Source organism: Myotis myotis, unplaced genomic scaffold (assembly GCF_014108235.1).
Source record: "Myotis myotis isolate mMyoMyo1 unplaced genomic scaffold, mMyoMyo1.p scaffold_m19_p_4, whole genome shotgun sequence".
Taxonomy (NCBI): domain Eukaryota; kingdom Metazoa; phylum Chordata; class Mammalia; order Chiroptera; family Vespertilionidae; genus Myotis; species Myotis myotis.
In genome coordinates this window covers 97,233,484-97,255,821 of record NW_023416346.1, presented here as the reverse complement: position 1 = coordinate 97,255,821, position 22,338 = coordinate 97,233,484, and the positions used below count along the sequence as shown (strand labels likewise).

The 22,338-nt window shown below is 37.9% G+C and overlaps 1 protein-coding gene across 2 annotated transcripts in view; it reads right to left on the bottom strand.

The window, feature by feature from the left end:
* The window catches only part of GPR174 (G protein-coupled receptor 174), a 70,897-nt gene that overhangs the window by 37,542 nt on the left and 11,017 nt on the right, over nucleotides 1-22,338 (bottom strand). The window contains exon 3 of one of the 2 annotated variants that reach the window (XM_036306083.1): nucleotides 22,228-22,320. The gene's annotated coding sequence lies outside the window, so the exon portion shown is untranslated. Of the gene's footprint in view, nucleotides 1-22,223; nucleotides 22,321-22,338 lie in introns of both variants that reach the window. The other variant, XM_036306084.1, reaches the window with a different exon arrangement.

The window sequence follows — 22,338 nt, the reverse complement described above, 5'->3', positions numbered from 1 at the left end:
TATATATATAGATATAGATATAGATATAGATATAGATATAGATATAGATATAGATAGATATATATACATATAGATATATAGCACTATTCCAACAAACTGGAAAACCTAGACAAAATGGACATATTCCTTGAAAAATACAACTTTCCAAAACTCAATTAGAAAGAATGAGTAAACCAGAATAGTCCAATAAATACTGATGAAATTGAAGCTGAAAAAACCCACAAAAAACCAAAAACTAAACAAACAAAAAAAACTTCCAGAAAATAAATGCCAGGATGGCTCCACAGGGCAGTTTTACCAAACATTTAAAGAAGAACTAACAACTATCATCCTCAGAATATTACAAAAAAATTCAAGAGGAATTTTTTGAGCACTTCCAAGCTCTTTCTATGAAATCTGCATTACACTAATCCCCAAACTAGATAAAGACACTATAAAGAGAATTATAGTTCAATATCCCTGATGAGTATAATTGCTATAATTCTCAACAAAATATCAGCAAATGGAGAATCAAGATAATGGCATAGGTAAACACCTATACTTGCTGCCTCTCACAACCACATCAAAATTACAACTAAAAGGCAGAACAGCTACCACCCAGAACTGCAGGAAAGCTGGCTGAGTGGAAGTTCCAAAACTAGAGAGGTGAAGAAAGCACATTGAGACTGGTAAGAGGTGAAGAGGTGCGGAAAGTGCTGGCACCTGGATGTGCTGCTCTTTTAATCGGGAGGGAGATACAAGCTACTGCTTGCTCTGAACTCTAGTTCAGGGCAAGACTCTGGGGTACCCAGAAGCATACAGAGAGAAACTGGACTGTCTGGCATCAGGACAGGAACGTGAGGGCAGCTTTCTCTCAGAGGTGCTTGCAGTGATCATTGTACGGGGGAGTGGGGCATAAGAGACACACTCAAGGGGCAGACTCAGTGAGCATCAAAGCTCCACTAAAGGAAGTCCTGCCCCATAAGGGTGTCTCCTGAACAACAGATCTTCCAGTGTAGACACAGCTGGTCATCACAGCCAATTGGCCTGGCGGTCAATTACTCCCAGTGATACCAATAGCAATCAAGGGTTAACAACAGCCCTAACTGGTTTGGCTCAGTGGATAGAGCATCAGGCTGCGGAATCAAGGGTCACAGGTTCGATTTCCGGTCAAGGGGAACTCTCCGGTGCAGGGCTGACTGGCAGCCATTGCTGTTTGCTCCTTCTTGGTGATTCCCAGAGACCCTGCCCCACCAAATTTACAACCCCACCCAAGCTGTGTGCATCAGCTTTTGCATATGAATGGCCTGTCCTTTATCCGCCTAAAACCTGTCAAGCTGCAGCTGGGTCAGAGAACCCCAGAACTTCCAAAAGAAGACCCAAGGCCTGGCAGCAGCAGCCTGCCTTGCTTCACAGCTGAGCCTCATCTGGGCACTTCCAAACCCCATACAAATAGGAGGAATCTGCAGATGTCTCTGTAGCTCTTGCTGGGTGGCCCCAGGCAATGGCTGACCTTGCACCTCCTTGGAGATCCAAGAGCCAGTGTACCCAGTGGTCAGAGTGAGAACATACTGGATTACAACTCTTCACATCCATAAGAGACACACTCAAGGGGCAGACTCAGTGAGCACCAAAGCCCCACTGAAGGAAGTCCTGCCCCATAAGGGTGTCTCCTGAACAACAGATCTTCCAGTGTAGACACAGCTGGTCATCACAGCCAATTGACCTGGAGGTCAATTCCTCCCAGTGATACCAATAGCAACCAAGGGTTAACAACAGCCTTAACTGGTTTGGCTCAGTGCATAGAGGGTCAGCCTGTGGACTCAAGGGTCCCAGGTTCGATTCTGGTCAAGGGCATGTACCTTGGCTGCAGGCACATCCCCAGTAGGGAGTGTGCAGGAGGCAGCTGATCAATGTTTCTAATTCTCTATCCCTCTCCCTTCCTCTCTGTAAAAAATCAATAAAATATATTTTAAAAGATAAATATCATCATTCTCCTTTTAGAAAAAAAAAAGGGTTAACAACAAGACTACACAAAAAGCACACAAAGGGGTGCACCAAGAATGTCCACTTCAGCTGCCTGGAGAGGCTGAGCCACTGGGCCCTATAGGACTCCTACCACACAAGGCCACTCTATCAACTCAAGGAGACTTAGCAGCTACCCAGTACATAGAAACAAATACAGGGAAGCAGCCAAAATGTGGAGACAAAGAAACCAGTTACAAATGAAATAAATGGATGAAAATAAAATACTGGATATAGAGTTCAAAACCGTGGTTATAAGGTTACTCAGAATCTTCTAGAAACCTCCAAGAGATTTAGTGAGACTCTCAAGGATATGAAAAAGGACCAATCATAAATTAAGCATATACTGACTGAAATAAAGAATAATATACAGAGATCCAACAGCAGACTAGAGGATCCCAAGAATCAAATCAAAGATTTGAAATATGAAGAAGCAAAAAACACCCAAAAGGAAAAACAAAAAGAAAAAAAGAATCCAAAAATATGAATATAGTGTAAGGAGCCTCTGGGACAACTTCAAGCGTACCAACATCTGAATTATGGGGTTCCAGAAGAAGAGAGAGTGCAAGATATTGAAAACCTATTTGAAGAAATGACAGAAAACTTTCCCTACCTGGTGAAAGAAATACACTTACAAGTTCAGGAAGCGCAGAGAACCCCAAACAAAAGGAACCCAAAGAGGATCACACCAAGACACATCATAATTAAAATACCAAGGGCAAAAGGCTAAAAGAGAATCTTAAAAGCAGCAAGAGAAAAACAGTTAGTTACATACAAGGAAGTACCCATATGACTGTCAGCTGATCTCTCAACAGAAACTATGCATGCCAGAAGGGAATGGCAAGAAATATACAAAGTGATAAATAGCAAGAACCTACAACCAAGATTACTCTACCCAGCACAGCTATCATTTAGAATTGAAGGTCAGATAAAGAGCTTGATAGACTAGAAAAAGCTAAAGTAGTTCATCACCACTATACCAGTATTACATGAAATGCTGAAGGGTATTCTATAAGAAGAGGAAGAAGAAAAACATAAAGATAAAAAATTATGAACAAAAAAGTGATAACAAATACATATCTATCAATAAGTGAACCTAAAAATCAAATGAATAAAAAACCTGATGAACAGAATAGACTGGTGAATGTAATAGAACCAGGGGCATGGAAAGGGAGCAGACTGACAATTCTCAGGAGGAAAGGGTTGTGGGGGGTGCAGGAAGAGATTGGACAAAGAGCTTACACTTATGGACGAGGTCAGTGGGGGGCGGGGAGGCCTGGAGTGAGGTGGGAACCGGATGGAGTGGAGCTATGGGAGGGAAAAAAGAGGAACATCTGTAATAATCTAAACAATAAAGATTTTAAAAAATATTAGCAAATTTCATTTAGCAATATGTTAAAAAGATCATACAACATGACCAAGTGGGATTTATTCCAGGATTCAAGGCTGGTACAATATCTTCAAATCAATAAATGTGATACAACACACAATCAGACAGCAGTACAAAAATCACATGACCTAATCTTTATCATTTCCTTTCAAAAATCACCAAGTGATGCAGAAGTATTTGACAAAATCTAACACCATTTTTTTTTATACAAACTCTCAGCAAAGTGGGAATAGAGGGAACCTACCTCACCATAATAAATGCCTCATATGACAAACCTAGAGCCAACATTATACTCAATGTGCAAAAACTAAAACCATTTTCCCTAAGAACAGGAACAAGACAGGGATGCCCACTTTCACCACTCCTGTTCAACATAGTACTGGAAGTGCTAGCCATAGTGATCAGAAAAGAAGAAGAAATAAAAGGCATCCAAATGGGAAAAGAAGTAAAACTCTCATATTTGCAGATGACATGATATTGTACATAGAAAATCCTAAAGACTCCACCAGGAAACTACTAAACTTAATAAATGAATACAGCAGTGTAGCAGGATACAAAATTAACACCCAGAAGTCAATGGTATTTTTATACACCAATAATGAACTCACAGAAAGAGAAACTCAGAAACAACCCCATTTACCATTACAATAAAAAAAAGATACATAGAAATAAACTTAACTAGGGAGGTAAAAGACCTGTACTTGGAAAACTACAGTTTGAAAAAAGAGATAGAGGAAGTTATAAACAAGTGGAAGAATATGCCATTTTCATGGATTGGTAGAATCAACATCATTAAAATGCTCATACTACCCAAAGCAATGTATAGATTCACTGCAATCCCCATTAAAATAACAATGGCATATTTCACAGATCTAGAACAAACTCTCCAAAATTTACATGGAATAAAAAAAAGATCCAGATGGGAGGGAAAATGGCGGAGGTATAAACGGACGTGTCTGGTGCCTTGTCCTGGAGCAGATAAGGGTGAGCAGCTGAAACGGGTAACATGCAGCCCGAATAGGCAGAGGATTTTCAGCTGAGAGACTGTCTGCAGCTAGGAAAGACCGAGAACCCCCAGGAAAAAAAAGGACGGTTGGAGACTGTGGCTGAAGCCTCTAGTGGTGCGCCAGCTCAGCAGCGGAGACTGCGCCATCTTGGGTGGTTGTTGCCCGCATCCAGAGACCAGCTACTAACCTGGAAACAAGGGATCTCAAGCAGCGTGACTGCGTGAACTCAGACGAGCACTGCTTCTTCTCACGGAAAGGTTGGACATCCTCTAAAGGTGCAGTTTGCAGGTCGGGTTGGAGGGAGGACCGAGCTCGCATGCGCGGGGCGGAATCTGCGCCCCACAGAGTCCGCAGCCGTTGGGACCAGTGTGACCCGCGAGTGGGGAAGGGGCCCCACAGGGCTGCTGGCAGAAGAGAACTCGAAAAATGAGCCCATAGCTGGACTGTATGTAAAGGAGCAGCCTTGGACTTTGCCAATCTGCTGGCTGCTTGGTGTCAGGGGCGAGTGGGCGCGCGGAGACTGCGCGCGGAGACTGTGCGCAAACCTGGAAGGTGGAGGCTTGCGAATTAGCACAACTATCAGGCTCTTGTTACAGTTCCCCTTAGATCCGTGCATTTGATTATTAAACCCAGTGCATGGGATTCCCCAGTTGGGGTCATTCGCAGAGCCTGTAGGGGAAAGTTCTTTTTGGGGAGCCTGGGAAACAGCGGGCAGTGGCAAGGAACCAGCTCTGGGCAGTGGTCTTTCCCAAACCAGTTCCAAATACCATAGAGGAAAAAAAAAAAACAAAAACCCTACTGATAGAGAGGACTTATAGCCTTGGAGGTCAATCCAGACACACTGCCACCCAGAGGCAGAGCCACGAACTGTCTCTTCTGCGATCACAAATAAAGGCAGTCTGGTAAACAAATACAACCTGCCTTAAAATCAGGTCTGTGGTTTACTGCACGAGGGACAGTGTATCGCAGGGAAGTTCAACACTCCCCTGAATGCCTGGCAGGACTAAGGCGTGCAAAAAAGAAGAGTGGAAGATCTGAAGCACCTTCACTTCTGAATATTTTTATATATATATATTTTTTTTAATTCTTTTTTCACCATTTCATTAAGAACCTATTTTATTTTTTTATTTTTTATTTTTTTCATCACTTGATTTTACCTTTTTAATTACTACATTTTTTAACCAGTATTATTGCTATCCTTTTACCATTTTTTCAAGTGTCATTTTATTTTTTATTTTTTTTATTTTTCTTTATTTTATTTTGGGATTAGTGTTCTACACTCTATTTTCATCGTTCCTTTAGCATCATTTCTCTCTATCTCACATTTACCCTTAAGCCAAAACTCTCTTCCTTACTTTTCCCCTTTTGTTGTCCTGTTTCTCTTACCCTATTCCTGCTTTGGATTTTCCCTATTCCTTCTTTCTACCCCCTGTCTAAATTTCACCCTACTTATATATCTAATTTCCAATCCCTCGCTCTAAATCCATATACACCTCTCTCTTATCTTTCTTCACTATCTAATTTATTTTTCTCTCTCTCTCTCTGTCGTTTTGCTAGTGTTTGCTTGATTTTGAGTATATTGGGGTATTTTTATGCTTGTGTTGGAAATTGTTTTGTTTTTCATTTTCATTTTTCTGTTTTGCTTACTTTTACTTTATCTGGTTATTTTTGTGCTTCTGTTTTCCCTTGCCTCGCTTGATATTGGTGGTTGTTTGTAGTTTGCATTAGTCTCCAGGGATCTGCTGCTGGAGTTCATTGAGATTGGTTGCGGTTCTCTTGGAGTTTTCTCCCCATACAAATAGCCTCTTCCCCACCTCTATTTCATTCTCTTACTTTTTTTGTTTGTTTGTTTGTTTTTGTTTTTGGTTGTTGTTTTGTTGTGTTTTTGTTTTTGTTTTTGTTTTTTGGCTTTTTGTTTTTTTCTTCGCTCCCTTTTCCCAATCTCATTTCGGCACTCCTTTTTGTTTTTTATTTTTCTCTTTAATCTTTTTCTCTTTTTTCTTCTTTATCCCCAAATTCTCTTTGCTCGGAGGGGTCACCTTTATTTGGGGTTATTAATATCGTGAATGCATTTAGTTCGGTGCCTTGTACGTTGTGCCTTGTTGTGTTGTATTTTTTGCCTTTGAATCAGCGCAGCAGAGAGAGAACTACATAACCAAACACCTTGAGAAGAGAAATCATGGTGAAACAAAGAACCAACCCAAATATGAAAGAAAAACAGGCATCATCAGAAAAGGAAGTAAATGAAATGGACGCAATGGAGGCAAGCAACCTGTCAGAGAAAGAATTCAGAGTAATGGCCATAAGGTGGATGAAAAGAATGGAAGACCAATTCAACAATATGTGTAGGAACCAAGAGGAAATGAAGAAGAACCAAGAGGAAATGAAGAGAAACCAAGAAGAAATGAAAAATGACATCACTGCCATAAAGAACTCAATAGAAAGCATCAACAGTAGACTAGAAGAAGCAGAGGGCCGCATCAGCGAGCTAGAAGACAAGGTAGAAAAAAATACCCAAACAGAGCAGCTTCTAGAAAAAAAAATTAAAAAGCAGGAGGAGAGCCTAAGAGAACTCTGGGACAATGCTAAACAAAACAACATCCGAATAATAGGGGTGCCAGAAGGAGAGGAAACTGAGCAAGGAATAGAAAACCTGTTTGAAAAAATAGTAACAGAAAATTTCCCTGATATAGGGTGGAAAAAACTCACACAAATCCAAGAAGCTCACAGAGTCCCAAACAAAATGAACCCGAAGAGACCGACACCAAGGCACATAATAATTAAATTGGCAAACACCAACGACAAAGCAAGAATCTTAAAAGCAGCCAGAGAGAGACAGAAAGTTACCTACAAAGGATCCCCCATCAGACTAGCGACCGATTTCTCAACAGAAACACATCAGGCAAGAAGGGAATGGAATGAAATATACAAAGTCATGCAAAGGAAGGGTCTGAATCCAAGAATACTATACCCAGCGAGGCTATCAATCAAAATTGAGGGTCAAATCAGGAGCTTCACAGACAAAAACGGTCTACGGGAGTTTATTACAACCAAACCAGCAATGCAAGAAATGCTAAAGGGTCTGCTGTAAATAGAAAAAGCAGGAAACAAAGAAGGAATGCAGCGGTAAAGAACAAAAATGGCGACTAACCAGTTTCTATCAATAATAACTTTAAATGTAAATGGATTAAATTCCCCAGTCAAAAGGCACAGGGTAAATGAGTGGATAAAAAAACATGACCCATATATCTGCTGTCTACAGGAAACCCACCTCAGAAAAAAAGACGCACACAGACTGATGGTGAAGTGATGGAAAAAGGAAATGGAATGGAAGTGAAAAAAAAGCCGGGGTAGCAATACTTATATCTGACAAATTAGATCTCAAAGTGAAGGATATAAAAAGAGATCAAGAAGGCCACTTCATAATACTAAAGGGAGCAGTCCAACAAGAAGAAATAACTCTGGTAAATATATATGCACCCAATATAGGAGCACCCAAATACGTAAGAAATCTTCTGGAGGAGATCAAGGGAGAGATTGACAGCAATACAATCATAGTAGGGGACCTTAACACCCCATTATCTCCACTGGACAAATCCTCTAAACAGAAACTCAGCAAAGAAACATCAATCCTAAATGACTCACTAGATCAGATGGAATTAATTGATATCTTCAGAACATTTCACCCCAAAGCCACAGAATATACATTCTCCTCAGGTGCACATTTGTCATCTTCAAAGATAGACCATATATTGGGTCACAGACAAAGTCTCTTCAAATTCAAGAAAACTGAAATCATATCAAGCATCTTCTCAGACCACAAAGGCATAAAACTGCAAATCAACTACAACAAAAACAATCCAAAAAAATCAAACACATGGAGACTAAATAGCATGCTATTAAACAACGACTGGGTTACCAATGAGATCAAAGACGAAATAAAAAACATCATGGCAACAAATGACAATGAAAACACAACAATCCAAAACCTATGGGACACAGCAAAAGCAGTCTTGAGAGGGAAGTTCATAGCTCTACAAGCCTACTGCAAGAAACAAGAAACAATGAGAATAAATGACCTAACTCTACAACTCGAAGAGTTAGAAAGAGAGCAACAAAAAAGGCCCACTGTAAGCAGAAGGAAGGAAATAACAAAGTTCAGAGCGGAGATAAACGACATAGAGACCAAAAAAACAATACAAAAGATCAACAAAACCAAGAGCTGGTTCTTTGAAAGGATAAACAAGATTGATACACCTCTAGCCAGGCTCACCAAGAAACAAAGAGAGAGGACCCAAATAAACAAAATCAGAAATGAAAGAGGAGAAATAACAACAGACCCCATAGAAATACAAAGGATTGTTAGAAAATACTATGAACAACTCTACTCCAACACTTTAGACAACCTGGAGGAAATGGACATATTCCTAGATAAATACAACCTTCAAAAACTTAACCAGGAAGAATCTAAAAATCTCAATAGGCCAATAACTATGGAGGAAATCGAAGCAGTAATCAAAAAGCTTCCAGCAAACAAAAGCCCGGGGCCAGATGGCTTCACAGGGGAGTTTTACCAAACATTCAAGGAAGACCTAAAACCTATCCTCCTCAGACTATGTCAAACGATCCAAGAGGAAGGAATACTTCCCAGCTCATTCTATGAAGCCAACATCACCCTAATCCCAAAACCAGATAAAGACAATACAATGAAAGAGAATTATAGGCCAATATCCCTCATGAACATAGATGCCAAAATCCTCAACAAAATCCTAGCAAATCGGATCCAACAGTACATCAAAAAGATCATACACCATGACCAAGTAGGATTTATCCCAGGGATGCAAGGATGGTACAATATCCACAAATCAATAAACGTGATACATCACATAAACAAATTGAGAGAAAAAAACCACATAGTCATATCAATTGATGCGGAAAAAGCATTTGACAAAATCCAACACCCTTTCTTGATAAGAACTCTCAGCAAGATAGGAATTGAGGGATCATACCTCAATATAATAAAAGCCATATATGACAAACCCACAGCCAACATCATAATCAATGGGCAAAAACTAAAACCATTCCCCCTAAAAACAGGAACAAGTCAGGGATGCCCCCTCTCACCACTACTGTTCAACATAGTACTGGAAGTACTAGCCGTTGCGATCAGACACAAAGAAGAAATAAAAGGCATCCAGATTGGAAACGAAGAAGTAAAACTGTCCTTATTTGCAGATGACATGATACTGTACATACAGAACCCTAAAGACTCCATCAAAAAATTATTAGATTTAATAAATGAATTCGGCAATGTAGCAGGATACAAAATTAATGCTAAGAAATCCATGGCATTTCTTTACACCAATAGTGAACTTACAGAAAGTGAAACTACAGAAGCAATCCCATGTACCATTGCACCAAAAAAATTAAAATACCTAGGAATAAACTTAACTAAGAAGGTAAAAGACTTATATGCTGAAAACTACAGGACACTGAAAAAAGAGATAGAGGAAGACATAAACAGATGGAAGAATATACCGTGTTCATGGATTGGTAGAATCAACATCATCAAAATGTCCATACTACCCAAAGCAATTTATAGATTTAATGCAATCCCCATTAAATTACCAATGGCATTTTTCACAAATCTAGAACGAACATTCCAAAAATTCATCTGGAATAAAAAAAGACCCCGAATAGCTGCAGCAATCCTGAGAAAGAACAAAGTAGGTGGGATCTCAATACCAGATATCAAACTGTATTACAAAGCCACTGTTCTTAAAACAGCTTGGTACTGGCACAAGAACAGACATATAGATCAATGGAATAGAATAGAGACCCCAGAAATCGACCCAAACCACTATGCCCAATTAATATTCGACAAAGGAGGCAAGAGCATACAATGGAGTCAAGATAGTCTTTTCAATAAATGGTGTTGGGAAAATTGGACAGATACATGCAAAAGGATGAAACTAGATCACCAACTCATACCATACACAAAAATAAACTCAAAATGGATAAAAGACTTAAACGTAAGACGGGAAACCATAAAAATCCTAGAGGAATCCACAGGCAGCAAAATCACAAACATATGCCGAAGAAATTTCTTCTCTGATAATGCTCCTAGGGCAATGGAAACTAAAGAGAAAATAAACAAATGGGACTACATCAGAATAAAAAGCTTTTGCACAGCAAAGGAAACCATCAACAAAACAATATGAAGGCCCACTACATGGGAGAATATATTTGCCAATGATACCACCGATAAGGGTTTAATTTCCAACATTTACAGGGATCTCATGAAACTTAACAAAAGGAAGATAAACAATCCAATAAAAAAATGGGCAACGGACCTAGATAGACACTTTTTGAAAGAGGACATACAGAAGGCCGAAAGACATATGAAAACCTGCTCAAAGTCACTAATTATACGAGAGATGCAAATCAAAACGACAATGCGTTATCATCTCACACCTGTCAGAATGGCTGTCATCAACAAATCAACAAACAACAAGTGTTGGAGAGGATGTGGAGAAAAAGGAACCCTTCTGCACTGCTGGTGGGAATGCAGACTGGTGCAGCCACTGTGGAGAACAGTATGGAGCTACCTCAGAAGACTAAAAATGGTACTCCCATTTGACCCAGTGATCCCACTACTAGGAATATATCCCAAGAAACCAGAAACGCCATTCAGAAAGGATATATGCACCCCTATGTTCATAGCAGCACAATTCACCATAGCTAAGATTTGGAAACAGCCTAGGTGCCCATCAGCAGATGAGTGGATTAGAAAACTGTGGTACATATACACAATGGAATACTACGCTGCGGTAAAAAAAAAGGAACTCTTGCCTTTTGCAACAGCATGGATGGAACTGGAGAGCATTATGCTAAGTGAAATAAGCCAGTCAGAGAAAGATAAATACCACATGATCTCACTCATTTGTGGATTATAGAGAACAACATAGACTGATGAAAAGGGACAGACCCAAAGACTGAGAAACAGCGATCAGGCTATCAATCCCCAGAAGGAAAGTAGGGGAGGGCGGGGGTAAGGGGAAGAGATCAACCGAAGGACTTGTATACATGTATATAAGCCAAACCAATGGACATGGACAACAGGGGGATGGGAGCATGAGTTTGTGTGTGGGGGGGGAGGTTGGGGGTTAATGGGGGGGATGAAGACACATTTGTAATACCTTAACTAATAATAATAATAATAAAAAAAGATCCAGAGAGACACAGCCATCCTGAGAAATAAGAACAAATTTGGAGGGATCACAATACCAGATATCAAGTTATATTACAATGCCACTATTCTCAAACCAGCCTGGCACCAGCACAAGAACAACACATAGACCAATGGAACAGAACAGAAAACCCAGAAATTGATCCAAGCCATTATGTTCAATTAATGTTTGACAACAAGGCTAGAGCATACAATGTGGGAAGCTGCCTATTGTCTTCACTAGCAGAGAGGTGTGAACAAGGAACCCGGAAGGCTGGTGATCTTTGAAGCTCTGGCAAAGGTCAGAGCTGTGCATCCACTGTTAGTCCAGACAATGGTAGCTGAAGCAACTTCCCATTTATTATTATGTAAATCCTTACTGATGGGCTAGTCTGCCTGTTACTAGGAATTGCCTGCCTAAGGGCTATGGGTGTATCCCAAACCAATAAAAGGTTGACCAAGCCTGAGCACCAGTGGAAGTCCTTCCCCTTGAGTTCGACTTGCCCACCTGGCCCTCCAATATTTCCAAATTATTATTTCTTGTCTTGTCTCTTTAATTTGAGTGCAGCCCTCTTCCAGATCCTGAACCCTGAACTAGGCGGGACGTGGGGGAACAAACCATATACAATACAATGCCGTCAAGACAGTCTCTTCAGTAAATGGTGTTGGGAAAACTGGACATATCCATGAAAAAAAAAATAAATGAAACTAGATTACCAACTTATACCATACACAAAAATAAAGTCAAAATGGATAACAGATTTCAATGCAAGACTGTAAACCATAAAAATCTTAGAAGAATCCTTACGCAGCAAAATCTTAGTTGTATTTCATAGCAATATGTTTATTGATACATTTCCTAGGACAATGGAAACTAAGGAGAAAATAAACAGATGGGAGTACATCAAAATAAAAAGCTTCTGCACAACAAAAGAAACCATCAACAAAATAACATGAGAGCCCAGTGCATGGGAAAACATATTTGTGAATGTTACATCTGGTAAGGGTTTAATTTCCAAAGTTCATAGGGAACTCATGCAACCTAACAAAAGATAAATAATTCAATCAAAAATGGGCAAAGGACCTAAATAGATAGTTTTCGAAAGTGGACATACAGAAGGCCAAGAGGCATATGAAAAAATGCTCAAAGTCACTAATCATCTGCGAGATACAAATAAAAAAACAACAATGAGATATCACTTCAAACCTTTCAGAATGGCTATCATCAACAAATCAACAAATGACAAATGCTGATGAGGATATGAGAAAAAGGAACCCTCGTGCATTGCTGGTGGGAATGTAGACTGGTGCAGCCTATGTGAAAAACAGTATAGAGTTTCCTCAAAAAACTAAAAATGAAACTCCCATTTGAGCCAGTAAACCCACTTCTAGTAATATATCAAGAAATCTGAAAGACCAATCAGAAAGGATATATGCACCTCTATAATCATAGCAGCACAATTGACAGTAGCCTAAGTGCCAGCAGATGAGTGGATTAAAAAACTGTGGTACAGCTACACAATGGAATACTAAGCAGTGGTAAAAAGAAAGAACTCTTACCATTTGAAACAGCATGGATAGACCAGGAGAGCATTATGCTAAGCTAAATAAGTCACGGAGAAGGGTAAGTATCACACGATCTCACTCATTTGTGGAATATAATAAACAACATAAACTTATGAACAAAAATAGATCCAGAGATACAGAAGCATTGAACAGACTGTTAAAGCTCAGAAGGAAGGCAAGGGAGGATTGGTGGCTTTGGTGGGTATAGATCAGCCAAAGAACATTTGTATACATATAAGCATAACCAGTGGACACAGAAAATAGGAAGGTGAAGGCCTGGGCTGTGGGCCAGGGGCAGACTGATGGAGGTCAATGTGGCCATAAGGGAACACATGTAATACTTTCAACAATATTATAAAATAAAATAAAATAAAATAAAATAAAATAAAATAAAATAAAATAAATAAAATAAAATAAAATAAAATAAAATAAAATAAAATAAAATAAAATAAATAAAATAAAATAAAATAATACAATAAAACAACCGAAGGACTTGTATGCATGCATATAAGCATAACCAATGGACATAAGACACTGGGGGTAGGGGAGGCCGGGGGAATATCAAGGCAGGGGAAAAAAAGGAGACGTATGTAACACTCTTTGTAATACTTTGAGCAATAAAACAAATTTTAAAAAATAAAATAAAATATAAAATAAAAGCAGAATATATATACATTTGGTTTTGTTTGTTTCTTTCCTTTTTTGCAATGTATAGTATGAGTTGAAAAGTATGTATAAAGGCCAGAACATCCCTTTTTGCCCAAAATCTTTTGCAAATTATCTTAGAGAAATACTAAGAGCTTCTACTTTGGGTTGAGTCAAAGGACAGAGTGGCACCTTCTAACTAAAATAAATAGAGAAGCAAACAAGAAATCTCATCTGGCAAATGCAAATTTTTCATGCCTTTCTGTCACAGTATCAGTAATACCCAGTAATATTTCCGGAGGAACAAAATTCATATTTATCTCTGTTTGCAACATTTTGACATGAGTAATAGCCCTACTTCCTTTTTTGTGTTAAATACCATAACTTTTTTTTAATTTTAGACTACCATATTTCTGCAGATATCTTTACCAGATACAGTTTGAAGCATATCAGGCACTTATGAAAAATCCTCCAAGTGTCCACATTATGATGGCCTAAAAACTGACATTCAAAGCTCTATTTTCTCTTTCTAGCCAGATCTCAAATTATACTTTTCAGAATGCTCTAGGCTTCCACACTGCCAGGCTGTCCTTGAATATATCATGTACCTAGATATCTCTGTGTGTTTGTTTTTAATATATTTTTCTTGATTTCAGAGAGGAAGGGAGAGGGAGAGAGAGAAACCAATAATAAGAAAGAATCCTTGATCGGCTGTCTCCGGCACACCTCACATTGGGGATGGAGCCTGAAACCAGAGTATGTGCCCTATCTGGGAATTGAACCATGACCTCCTGGTCCATAGGCTTACTCTCAATCACTGAGCCATGCTGACAGGGGGATCTCTCTGTTTTGTTTTTTTATTTAACCTACATGTTTTTATGTCCTAGTTCCTCATCCCCACCTCCCACTTTGATAGGAAAATTCTTGATAAAAAGGAGAATTTTGATGATCTCATACCCTCCCCCAAGTCTTCCTTGAGTCACTCAATTTGAAATTACCTCTCTTTCATTTGACTTCCCACAGCATATTGCTCATATCTCTCCTATAACCTAATATGTTTCATCCTGTCTGATAGCATAGTTAATCATCCATATATCCACCAGATTTTAAGCTTATTCAGAGCAGGGATTCTGTCCTAATCATGTGTGTATCTCTCAAAACACTTAGAGCAGACTTATCTACACTAATAAAAGAGAAAGATGCAAATTGACCATACCTGCATGACGCCCACCAGCCAATCAGGGTTGAGTATGCAAAATAATCCAACAAACATGGTGGGTTAATTTGCATACACAGGCACCAAGCGGCCAGGGGCGGGGCGGGATGCTTGAGTCATCACCATGGCAATGACACAGGCATACAGCACCACCCCAGCCGCTCCAGGCCTCTGGGCAGTGTGAGAAGGCCGAAAGGTGGCTCCCGGCAGGAATGAAGGCAGAAAGGAAGCTCTGGGCCGGAGCGAAGGCAGTGCCAGCAGCCAGGGGAAGGAAGGCCCATTCTTGCACAAATCTTCATGCATTGGGCCTCTAGTATTAAATAAATGCCCATTAGCAGACATTTAGGAAATATTTGTTAAATAGTACAAATCGCTCAGCATGTTTTCAGAAACATTCTTAAAATTTTCCAGTTCTGTGTAATTTTTGCAGGTTGTCATTTAAATACTCTAAGTTATAAAATCTAAACACATATTTAGTAATTTATAGCTATTGTTTTCATTATTTATATTGGTCACTGCAAAGCATTTGGAGATTGCAGGGGCTACTTTTTAAAGAACTTTCCATTTTTATTTACTGAGAATTATAACTATTTTTCTTTATAAAATTGTCTATTTTCTCAACAGGAAAATTTGCTCTTCCTTATAGATAAACTGCAAATGAATAAAATAAGTGTTCTGAATGCCATTCATTGAACTAATTAGAATTTTCTCAATGGATACCCCCAAACAATCACGATATATTAACTAAATGTTTGGGAATAAAATTGAAGAAACAAAGAGAAAACACATCTTCACCAAAACAGTGGTTCCCACTAGCTTAATGTCCATTTGACATTTTAAAAATTACCCAACTATAAATTACCCATATTTATCTGCAATCTATATTCTAAGCCTTAGATTCTAAGGCATAGAGCAAGACTCAAAACACACTTGTTGCCTTTTTAAAAAGTCTGAACTCCTGGGAATATATATTTAAGCAGCCACATGGTATTATGATAAAAAGAAGTGCAAATAAAAGTCAGTTTTAAATAGGTTTCACCTTCTCACCACACACACACACACACACACACACACACACACACACACACACACACACTCAAATGGAGTACAGCACACTTCTTTGTGGCAATGTGGTGCTATTTTTACTTTCTCCACCACAGCCTGCTGCCTTTTTATGGCAGGAAATGACTAGTCCTTCCCCTACATAGCCAGGGCACACAGCAAGTACCTGAAAGTATATTGAACAGGCACTGGTCCCCCAAATGTGCAGCTGTAAAAATATTATATATGTTTTATTAAATTTATCTGCTTTGCTCACTTTTATTTCTGACATAGGCCAAGAGCTTACCTCACTATGTCATTATCTACTCAGAGAGCAAAGCTGGACTTTTGGATGCCTTTAGGCCTAGGAAATTATTTTGGCCCAGGGGGAGCTTAGACATAATTTAAGCATAAGCTTGTTATTTATTTCTTTATAATTACTTTCCCTTAAGTGCGTTGGTTTGAAGGTTAAAGAAAACACTGTTTCTAAATATATAGCATTATATCTTTGCAGTAGAAAAGTCTAAAATCAAATATCTACATCCCCACTTCAAAAAATTAGAAGAAGAGCAAATTAAACTTAACCAAGTGGAAGGTAGTAAATAATATAGATAACAGCAAAATAAATTAAAAAGAGAAAAATAATAGAGCAAATCAATGAAGCAAAAATCTGTTGTTTTTTCAAAGTTTAATACAATTGGCAAATCTCAAGCATGGCTGACAAAAAAAAATAAAAAGCAATAACAAAAATCAGCAATGTCTGAAATGAAACAAAGGATATCACAAAAAAGATGATAATAATAAAGAATAATAAGAAAACATTAGAAATATCACTATACATAAATTTAATATCTTAGAAGTGGACCCATATCATCAAAAGCATAAACTACCACCACTAACCCAATATGAGATAAATAATTTGAAGAACCATATTACTAATAAAATATTCTATCAAACTTTTAAAGAATTAATATCAATTCCTTACAACCTGTCAGAAAATAGATGATAGAACACTGCTCAACTCATATTATGAAGCCAGTGTTATTCTGATATCCAAGCCAGACAAAGACTGAACACAAAAAAATAAAAAAATAAATAAGCCAAGCTGGTGTGGCTCAGTGGCTGAGCATCAACCTAGGAACCAGGAGGTAATGGTTTGATTCCCGGGTTGTGGGCTCAATCCCCAATTGGGGGGGGGGGGGGGAGGAGCCAGCCCATCGATGATTTTCTCTCATCATTGATCTTTCTATCTCTCCCTCTCTTTTTTCTCTCTAAAATCAATAAAAACATATTTAAAAATAAATAAAACTATAGGCCAATATTCCAGTGAATATAGTTGCAAAAAATACATATTATCTATAATTTATTTAGACAAGGCTTCACAGATGGCATTTTAAGAAGGTTAAAACAAAAGGCTAGTATTCTTAAGGGCAAACTTATCTAAAACCGAGAACTTTCTCTTTCCCTGTCTTTCCCAATATTGGGAATATCATTGATATCACTAGTAACTGAAAGTTTTATTTTTTAATTGAATTTATTGGGGTGACATTGCTTCGTCAAACCATATAGCTTTCAAATGTACAATTCAATAAAACTTCATTTGCTCACTTCATTGTGCACCTGTTGCCCCAAACAAAGTCTCCCCTGCCCTTGATTTTCTTCTCTGCCTCCAATTTAGACTACTACTTGTTTCATATAACCTTCACTGTAACATTTTTCTGATCTACATTATTTTTTGCTTAGTCCTAGCTCTATCTGACTTTCTTAATTATTCTCACAACCTCTCCAACAGACTATGCCATCAACATATCCTACATACCACACCAAGGTATTCATTACCCCCAAAGAATCCCCTTTGCCTAGGAGAATGAATGGTATTCTTTATTTGGAATCTCTATAGCTGAGAAAAATCATCCAAGAAACACAACATAACACACTAGTACATATTATCTTCCTGGACTCCAGTGGTTTGAAAGTTTAGAACATGGGATTTCCCATAGTGATAATATTTTTAAAAAATAAACATTAGAAAGAAAACATCCAAATGAGTTTTCCCTCCCTAAACTGTAACTTTGATGTGTTTTTATTATTTTTTTTCATTTTATTTAGTTTTTTAAATCCTCGCCCGAGGATATTTTCCCATTGGTTTTTTAGAGAGAGTGGAAGAGTGAAATATCAATGTGAAAGAAACACATCAATTGATTGCCTCCTGCAAGAGCCCTGATCAGGGCCTGGGCAAAGGAAGAGCCTGAAACCTAGGTATGTGCCCTGAAATCAAATCTGAGACCCTTTAGTCCACAGGCCTATTATCTATCCACTGAGCCAAACTGGCTAGGGCAAAGCCATCACTTTGAAAGGCTACATGCTTATTTCAATTATACTCCTACTATTAAGGAAAATTTTGGAATTCTCTTTTAAAATTCTACTTTACAGCCTGCATCATATACTCCACAATAATCTCCATGGTGACAAATCTTTGTGGGGTTTTATTGTTGTTGTTGCTGTTAATCCTCATCTGGAGATATTTTTTCATATATTTTTCAGAGAGTGATAGAGAAAGAGAAAGAGACAGAAAGACAGAGAGAGAGAGGAAGAGAGAGAGAGAGAGAGAGAGAGAGAGGTGGTTGCCTCCCTCACACCTCTTCAATCTAGGTATGTGCCCCTTGACTGGCAATGGAACTCTCAACCGTTCAGTGCACAGGCCGATGCTCTAATAGCTGAGTTACACCAGCCAGGGCCAAATCTTTTTATTTTAAGGGTAGTTAAATTTTGGGATATAATCAAATGTCATTTAGAATCAAGACTGAACAATGAAGTTAAGGATGAAGAAGACAATAAATGGGGGATAAATGGTGGCAGAAGGGGACTTGATTTGGGGTGGTAAACACACAATACAATATACAGAAGATGTATTGTAGAATTGTACACCTGAAACCTGTATAATTTCATTAGCCATTGTCACCCCAATAAATTCAATAATAAAATAGAAATACCATTTGTGTTCAAAAGCAAGGTATGTTAAGGTATGACCATACTGTGTTGACTCAAGCCAGTATCAAAGATAACTCCAAAGAACAAATTATGAGAACATTTGGTGAAACACAGCATCACTAGGGTAAGCAAATATCTTTGGAAAGTGATCATTTGAAGTTAAAAATTACTTGAAAATATAAATATTGATGTATTTATTTAAATTAGTCTTAGCAAAGGCAACTTAGTGTAATGAAACTATGAGATTGAGAGTAATAAGTCTTGAGATCTTCCAACTCTGTCATTGACTGTCTTATGATGTTTGGCAAGTCAATTTCCCTAGGCCCTCATTTCTTCTTTTAAATATGTAGGTTAAACCAACTAACCTTTAAGGACTCTTTTAGCTTTAATATTTTGTCATTTTACTCTGATTTTTAAATAGTCCTAGTATTTCATGTTCTATACATGTTCCCATTTACATGCAAATATTGTATAAATAATTAGGCCTCATTTGTATTTGGCAAGAGCATTGTCTCTGCAGTAAGTCTTTCTGAATTGAAGTTCAGGCTTTGCCACTGACTGCCGGTATGACTTGAGCAAGCTACTTGGTACAAATTGGTAGTTACAAAATAGTCATGGGGCCCAACCAGTGTGGTTGAGTGTCATATCATGAACTGAGAAGTAGCAGTTTCCATTCCTGGTCAGTGCACATACCCAGGCTGCAGGCTCCATCCTCAGTAGGGGGCATGCAGGAGGCAGCCAATCAATGATTCTCTCTCATCAATGTTTCTATTTCTCTCTCCCTCTCCCTTCCTCTCTCTAAAAAAAATCAACAAAAACATATTTTTAAAAAATAGTCATGGAGATGTAAAATTCAGCATAGGAAATATAGTCAATGATATTGTAATAACTATGCATTGTGCCAAGTGGGTACTTCAATTATTGGGGGTCTCACTTTGTAAATTATATAACTATCTAAGCGCTATGCTGTACACCTAGAACTAATATAAAATAACATTGAGTGTCAACTGTAATTGAAAATAAAATAAAAATATTCTCTATCTAAACAATCTCATTTGCAAAATGAGTGCCTACCTCTATGAGTATTTAATAAGTTAACATTTCTAAGTTTTGTTAGTGTTATATAATTATACTAATTAAAATGAATAAATTCTTATCATTTTAATCATTGTAAAATAATTATATGCATACATAAATTCTTGCCCCCCATAAATGATTTCAGCTAATGTTTCCAGAAGGAAATAATTCAAACAAATTACATAGGTATATTTTTATCCTTATTAATAAAATATATATATTGTTTTTATTTGTTTTGTCTTTCTGTTTGTTTGTTAGTAGTAGTGATTGTGTATTTCTCTTTCTCTTAAGCCTGAGTTTGTATCATGATTAGGAACTTTAATGGCTATTAATAAATTAAAATTCATTGAATTTTCCTCAGTTAATTTGAATTTTGTATCACAAGAGGTATTCAGTCTCCATCAGCACTTTAATTTGTTAATACCTCCAAAGGAGGTATAGTTCTTTACTTGAGCCAACCCATAATTACTTCTGACAATAGAAGTATGCTATTCTGTAGGCTACTCCACTGAGTATTAATCATTAATTTAAGAGTGTTGTAAGCATAGTATGCTTCAGACAGGTGCCTGATTTTTTTCTCCTTATTTCACTGAGCTCTCCTAATATACTTATCCTGATTACATCTTGGAATAAATATTTCAAGTGGTCTTGAACAGAAGCTCTTTTCCTTTTTATGGGAAAATGCAAATTGAAAAAGGATGGTGTGGCTTCAAGATATACATAAGCTCATATAAAACTAGAGGCCCAGTGCACGGATTCGTGCACTGGTGGGGGAGTGTGTCCTACGGAGTTCAGCCCACTGTGGGAGCGCCGCTCATCCTGGTCAGTCAAGTGGCTGTAGACCCACCCTGACCACCAGGGGGCAGCTCCTGCATTGAGCATCGACCCCCTGGTGGTCAGTGCATGTCATAGCGAATGGTCAACCGGTCCTTCTGCCATTTGGTCACTAGGCTTTTATATGGAGAGATATTTAAGTTAAACACACACACTCTGTCTTAACATACAGAGAGTATTGTACTATAAGGAGTTATATCATTAAAATCCTGACCTCTTGATTAGGGATATAACTGAATGTGACTATTCTCCATATTTAAGTGATATGTGCAGTTATTTTGTTCATGATTTTTTAAACTGAACCCTAATATTAGACAAATCCCCTTTCAGTATTTAGATACCTAAAATGGTGCTACAGTAATACAGTTCTCCTAAGAATAGGCACCCATGAAAAGGAGCCAAAAACAAACTTAACAAACAATTCCTTTTCTCAAAATCTACATCTTTCAAATTTGTCCTTAGATGATGTCTTAAGACTCATTGAATTTTTAGGTTACTAATCCATGAATAAACACTTGCCTAAAATCCATGTGATTCAACTACAACTGCTATAGTCTTCCTTCTCAGCAATGTCATCTAGTTCCTCGAAACACACACACACACACACACACACACACACACACACACACACACACACACACATTATTCTCTACTATATGAAAAGAGTGGCCAATATGTGCTGAGATTTATATATGTATCCTAAAAGATTAGCATTGAAATCATTTGTGTAATCTGTATATAGACTTACTTTCAAAATGGGAATAAAAGATCGGATAAGGTGAGTGACACAAAATTTAAGTAATTGCTAAAAAAAACTAAGTAATAAAGGTAAAAATATTTTAGTGCAATGTTGTTGTTTTTTTTAAAAAAAAATCAGAATTAATGCAAATCCATGATAGTCATAATATCAAAGTAGTAAATACAAACAAGATCAATATGACTGATTTTTACTTTTCCCTCAGGTTCCAATATGACTTGCAGGACACTATGAAAAAAATATTACGTTTTATCAAATACTCCAGAAACCACAGGCTTTCATGTTCTATAGGATTGTATTAATGTACTGTGAACACCTGCCCATTATCTGGTAATTTTTCCAGTGGACAAACAAATTTGTGACAGGTAACTAGTGAGGTCTCTCTGTCCCTGCCCAGGGCCCACAGAATGAAAAAGTACTCTTTCACGGATTACATGAAAACAGAAGTCAAGACCATATTTGAGTACCTACTGTTTTCTCCAGTTCTGGTTGAACTCCTTAATCCAAGCAATAGGGTCTCCTGAAGAAGCCATGGGGAATCTGGCTGGATTAATTTATTAATGCCTGAAAGAACATAGAAGA